Below are 6,627 nucleotides of genomic sequence, written 5' to 3'. Positions count from 1 at the left end.
CCCCCCCCCCCCCCCAAAAAAAAAAAAAAAAAAAAAAAACATGATCATTGGTGTAATATATTTGGTTCTGAACCCAGACCTGTGCCCAATTCCATGCACAAAGATTTTTCTTCTCCGTTGTGTATTTATCTTTGGAAAGGAACTTTCATGATCCTTTCCCATGACCAAAAACTGAAAGTTACATGAGCGAGCTCTGTACATATAGCACCGCTCTGCTCCATGGAGAGGGGAGAAGGACAGAGCAGCACCCCGTTGTGCTCTCTCCTCTTCACTTGCATTACAATTGTTCACCAGGGCGAATCCATGACCCACGTAGAACGGCCGCTGTACACGTCAGATTGACAGCCAATAATCGGATGTGTGTACGTAACCTTATTGTTACTGTGTATCCGCATGAAGATTCGTATTTTGGTAATATTTTTACTCTCAGTTTTGAAGGATTTTCAGGCTGTGAGATGATTCTGACAAGTGGTCAGGCTGATCCTGTGCAGGAATCTGACGTGCACAGCGGCCCTTCTATGTCCTGATGGAGGATGAACGCTATACAAATCAATGGAGAAGAGCACAGCGGGGTGCTGATCTCTCATAGAATACAACAAGCGCCGTGTTTACAACACTCTTTTGTTGAATTGTTGCTGTGAAAGATCAGGAAAGATTGTTTGCAGCCACAATAATTGCACATTAGTATAGCAGTCTTATCCATTCATTACAGCTCACATTAACCTCCATTGATGCACCCTTGCAGTGTTGACCTCAGAATTTTTTTTTTTTTACCCAGGTAGGAAGAAATTGTAAGCCAGTAGTGGACCCTGCATTATTATTATTATTATTATTAATATTATTACACAGTATTTATATAGCACCATCATATTACGCAGCGCTGTACAAAGTCCATAGTCATGTCACTATCTGTCCTTCAAAGGGGCTCACAATGTAATGTCCCTACCATAGTCATATGTCAATATTACAGTCTAAGGACTATTTTGGGGGGTAGCAAATTAACCTAACTGCATGTTTTTGGATGTGGGAGAAAACCAGAGTACCCAGAGGAAATCCACACAAACACGGGGAGAACTGGCAAGCTCCATGCAGATAGTGTCCTGGCCGAAATTTGAACCTGGGACCCAGCACTGCAAAGGCCACAGTGCTAACCACTGAGCCACTGTGCTGCCCGATTCTTCGAAACCGCCAGGTGGTCACCGAAAAATGCCGAGTGGTGCGCCCAGCTAAAAGACGCTGGGGAGAACACTGCCTTGGAATAGGTCACAAGTTCCCCCAAACCTGGAAGTAACAGGGTATTTCTTCAGCAGAAAGATTTTGTGCAATTGTTTGATTACCGGTACTTTGATTACACTTTAACATTATTTTTGAGTCCTTTGCTCACCAGCTGTAAAGTTTAATCAGGCTGACTGTATGCTAGACGGTTAATGGTATCATAGGCTATACATTAGTAGAGGGAAGGGGTAGATAACCTAGGAGTGCAAACATTGTAACATTATTGGGATGCAGAATTGGCCCTTGGAGAATGGAGATCACATTACTTGACCCTTTCCTACCAGTGCAGTTTTCAAGCGCAGTTTTTTTAAGCTGGGTGGAAAGAAGCTGTAGGTGGGTGGCAGCCCCTGTATTGTGCCCAACTCTTTCGTAACCACCCAAAAAAAGGCAAGTGGTAACTGAGAAGTGCCGGGTGGTGCGCCCAGCTAAAAGGGGCTGGGGAGAACACTGCAGTGCATTGTATTATGGCACGCTTTATAAACCTGCAATACTCACCTGTCCCAGTTCCCTTGCAGGGCATCACCATCTTCTTCTTTTTTCTCTTCCTGAAGATGGTCTTCAGCCACCTTGATTGGCCGGGCTGGAATGGACCCGCACAGGCACACGGGAGTTCATTCATTCATTGCTGGGTATCCTGACAACCAAAGCTCGTTCAGATCTGCTCTTTGACACATCCTCCTGTGCGATCAGGCAGGTAAGATGGATTATTGCAGGGGGACATCGCCTTGTCCATTTCTGCAATAATGACTTGCCTGATCATTAATACTTAAAAGTGGAACTTTAGTTCCCCTTTAACACAATGAATGCAGCTTGCCAATGCATTAATGTAAGGTGCGCCCATATCTTTCCACATTTGTAATTGCAACATGCATGATTTTTGGTGCATCTGAGAGCACATTCAAATGACTGGATCACCATAATGCAATAAACACGCCAATGCAATTACATTGGACCTGAATATTTAATTCTCCAAGACTGGAGAGGATAGAGCAATCCTGGAATGTATTTCCTAAATATCATTTGCTCTTAGTTGCTAAATGTTATCACTCTTGGACCAGATCCATTCCAGGTTTGCTGGATCGCCCAGGTTTTCCCATGGTTGTCAATCTTCTCCAGTCTTGGAGAGCTTTATTATATCAGGCTCGGTGTGTTTCCATAGTGGTATCAAGCCCTGGACAACTAGGAAGGGGAGTACATTAAACTGTCAGCCATATCTGTACTCATATGTTTTCATTATTGCGGCTGAAAAATGAAACTTTCATTGGATTCAAATAAAAATAACGGGCACTTTTTTCTCAATGACCACCCCCTGGTAGGGTAATCTATTATTCCCGAAGACCTGCAGAACTAATTATGTGCAACCCAAGTCTTGTAGGAAGTTTCCTGTTAGGAGGCCGGTGTTTGAATGATCCCTCCTGTAAGACCACCTGCCACTGAAATGCCACTTTTGGTTCATTGCTCTGATTGCTAATAAATTGTATTCAGCTGTCACATCTGTAACCCCCCCCCGGGAAGTCCTAAGAGTAAGAAAAAGCCAAAGGAACTCTTTGTATTTACACAGCAACCTCCAGCTATGGTTTACCTGCTGGGTATATCTGGCAGGTGCAAGGGGGAGGAAGCAGAGGCATACTGCCGGCATCCATTATACTTCTATAAGGTATTTGAGGGGGTAGTTGTTGTTGGTCTAATAATGTGTAGTAATCCTATCATGAAGGTCTTGTTTAGAAACTTATTTTTTTTTTTTTTTTTTTTTAATCTCTTTATTAGCAGCAGTTAGTTACAACAACCAATGGTAAACAGTGCAATGAGATATGACAGTTTGCAGAAGTAAACAAATAATACAGAAAAAAAACTGTCAACTACTGCCGCCCCACCTCAATTTTCCATTTTCATCTTTAACAATAATCCAACCAAACCAAACATATTTTTATAAGTCATCAGAGTGTTGGGAATACTTTGTCCTCTGCCATTGTCACCATCAGAAAGTTGATACGATTGCTTAGGTATTTACTCTTTATGTGTATGGTGTCAGGAAGTGGCTGTAAATAGATTGTGGGGGGTTAGCGGTGATATGATATACAGTGTTTCTGCAATCCTTAATGTCACCCTGTTAGTGTACATCCATAAAGGGAAGCCATTGTAAGATGGCATCACAAGGCAAGGGTACATACCTATTATTATATTTATCTGCAATGTCGGGAGCTGCTAAAACTGGGGTGCGTTGTACAGACTGTGCACCCCAATAAAGCCAAAGGTTGTTAGGGGTTCCTGGAGCAATTTGTGACTCTCAGGTCATTTTAATAGCCAAAAGATTATTGATATCTGTCTGTAAGGGTGACATTCTTCCCACTGGCCAGCAATGTAAGATGCATTCTTCCTACTGACTACTACACTAATATACAGTGAGCTGTGGATATAATAATTATAGGAGGGTCCTTGGAGAGCTGTAGTGCCTTAGATTTCACACTACAGAAGAAGATCTGAAAGTTATTTCAAGGGGTTCCCCTATGTTAAAATGGTCAAGAAAGTCTGTCTTAGATTGTAAGCTCTCCTGGGCAGGGTCCTCTCCTCCTCCTGTATCATTGTATTTATCTGTCATCTGCTATCCCTGTACAGCGCTGCGTAATATGTTGACGATATATAAATATAGTTTGATAAAAATAATGCAAGATGGGAAACTTCTCAGCAATATATTTCATTGGCTTCCACGGTTTTTAATATTTATATTTACTATACAGTGCTCAACCCAGAAATTTTTTTAAGCTGGGTGGGAAGAAATTGTAGGTGGGTGGCAGCCCCTGTATTGTGACCAAACTCTTTAGTAACCACTCAAAAACAGCCGGGTGGGTGCTGAAAAGTGCCGGGTGGTGCACCCAGCTAAAAGGGCCTGGGGAGAACCCTGCTATAAATGGGAAGGTTTCCAATCATCCCCGGAGGTAAATAAAAAAACATGGGACCTGTACACTCAGAATAAACTCTCTGTTGACACTTTATATTTGTGACTGGTTCCCTCTATTACAATTTTTTGCTATCTTATCTATTTTTTTCTATAAATCTTTACTTATTTTCTTCCCCCCTGATATTTACATCCTATTTATTATTGTCCTCACGTCTTGCTTTCCACACAATGCATATTTTGATACTCGTAGTTGTCTTCGATCTCCGGTCAGCAACGTTATATCTATGATATATGTTAACAAAAGATAAGCTGTAGGCTGCATCCTCTGGTTTGAAGGTTCAATCTGATATTGTGACAGCGTGTGATTGCTCAAGCTTGACTTGCAGGTTTGGAAAAGCAGGAGAGGTCATATTGCCCGTGGCTGGAATACTTTATCTGTATTAAAATACTCATAATGATCGGTATTGTTCACAGAGCACATGAAACCATTGTGTTGTGACATATGAGCCTACAGCTATAGGAAATCCTCTCCCTGAAAGGAAAATGCTCCTAATTCTCATTTATTGCTCTTTGAGTAGCCTCTATATGATAAGATTTACAGGATGAATGTGTAACCTTATCAGAGCTGGCATTGTCCTCCACCAATAGCAAGATTTAGAAGAAGTGTATGGCTATCTGAGATGAAAAGTGATATTTCAGCATGGCATTGTGCCACGTAGGTTGCACACATTTCAGTTGGTGTTCTACTAATAAAGCGGAACTAAACACACTTGATATGCTCCTGCCCCGGTTCCATCATGGGCGCCACCACGTTCTTCCTTCTTTGTTTTCCACATTCTGATCTTCAACTATCTAGGCTGGCCGGGCCACAGGCATGCCGGAGTCTATTTAATCTAGGCACGGGGCAAGCTGACATATGCCCACTATCCTGCCAACCAATGCTGAGCTGCACAGCTCAATAAACTTTGTCTGAGGACGGCGATCAGGCAGGTAAGACCTTACTGTCTATTCCTTTCTGTAGAAAAGCCCTCCATGATCTCCCATTTATAAAGTGGAACTTTAGTACAACTTTAACCTTCCTATACTGAGGAAATGGTCCTTATTTTATGAAAAGTTTAGTTGTAAAAAGTCACTTATTAAAAAAATGATGGAAAATATAGCAGAACATTGGACATTTTGTCCAAGTTAAAGGCAAGCAGAGGCCAAAAAACTAAACACCAATGTTGACTGTGGTCTCCCTGCTGATCATTCTACCAATTCCTGACCATGCCATGTCTTGTTCTGTCTTTGTGTTGGGGCTGCCATCTTGGTAGAGGCAGGGCTTTGCCTCCTCATGTCAGAGCCTCCAGCAAGGAGATCAGAGAGTAGAACAATAGTAATACCACTAAATCTTGTGACATGGTCAGTCAGAGGCTGCAGTGCCTTGGATCCCACACGACAGATGTAAATCTAAAAGGATATGTGCAAGGAACCCTTGCTTTGGCACAATTAACATTTGTAGAAAGTATTTCATTTGTAATTTAAAAAAAAATAAATGGCATTTTCACACACAGCTATCAAAAGTACCCAAGTCTGTCTCCATATGAGTCTCTGTCTTTGTCCTTTCTGTCAGTGCTGGGGCAGGGAATGTAGCAGTGCAGTAGTCTGTTGCAGTGCACATGGAGGAGGACAGGAGGAGAAAGTAAGCAAAGCTGGTCAATTATTAGTGTGTTGCTAATTCCTCCATTGTCCTATTAGAAAGCTTAGTGTGTCTCTTTTTAAAGCAGAACTAAAGTTCCACTTTCAAAAGTTACGATCAGGCCAGGTTTTACTGCAGAAAGATACAAGTGATGTGACGCTTCTGCAATATACCATACTTACCTGCCTGATTGTTCTCCTAAAATGTCAAAAATATCTAAGCAGCACACGCATGGCTCAGTGAAGGTAGCTGGGTTATCCGGCACATCCCAGGTTCCCCTGCTGAAAGCCTGCACAGGAGTTACATCATCCTGGCCCAACAAATCAACATGGCAAAGATTGAAATACAGAGGTGAAAAAGGAAGATGATGGCGGTGCCCACAGCGGAACAGGGACATTAGTGTATTGAAAAAAAGTTTGTGATTGGGGAATTAAAAATAATTTGTGTCAGAAGCAACATCGCCTGGCCTTTCTGCAAAATCATATCTGCCTGCCTGCAAATTTTTGAAAATGAGGTTAAGTTCTGTGATTTACAAACATTTGGTATACAGAAGTGGCTAGACAGAGTTGAACTGATTTATCGGATAAGACGTTTCGGTTTCCCAAAATTCTCCCCCAAGTAAAATACGTTGGCCACACAGTGAGGTTTTTGATAATTTGGAATAACAGAATTTATCAGCTGTGCTTTGTAAGGTTCCTGTCCAGGCAACCTTATACTCAGACACAGGGATTCTTGTTCCCCGTGGTTAAATTTGCTGATTTGATAAAAGAAGACC

At 42.0% G+C, this 6,627-nt stretch overlaps 1 protein-coding gene across 2 annotated transcripts in view; it reads left to right on the top strand.

Annotated features, from left to right (window-relative positions):
• The window catches only part of RPRD1B (regulation of nuclear pre-mRNA domain containing 1B), a 47,278-nt gene that overhangs the window by 1,059 nt on the left and 39,592 nt on the right, over positions 1 to 6,627 (top strand). The gene's annotated exons all lie outside the window — the stretch shown is intronic.

Source organism: Pyxicephalus adspersus, chromosome 3, assembly GCF_032062135.1.
Source record: "Pyxicephalus adspersus chromosome 3, UCB_Pads_2.0, whole genome shotgun sequence".
NCBI lineage: Eukaryota > Metazoa > Chordata > Amphibia > Anura > Pyxicephalidae > Pyxicephalus > Pyxicephalus adspersus.
Note: the sequence above shows the minus strand (reverse complement) of the source record. Positions and strands in the feature narration are given on the sequence as shown.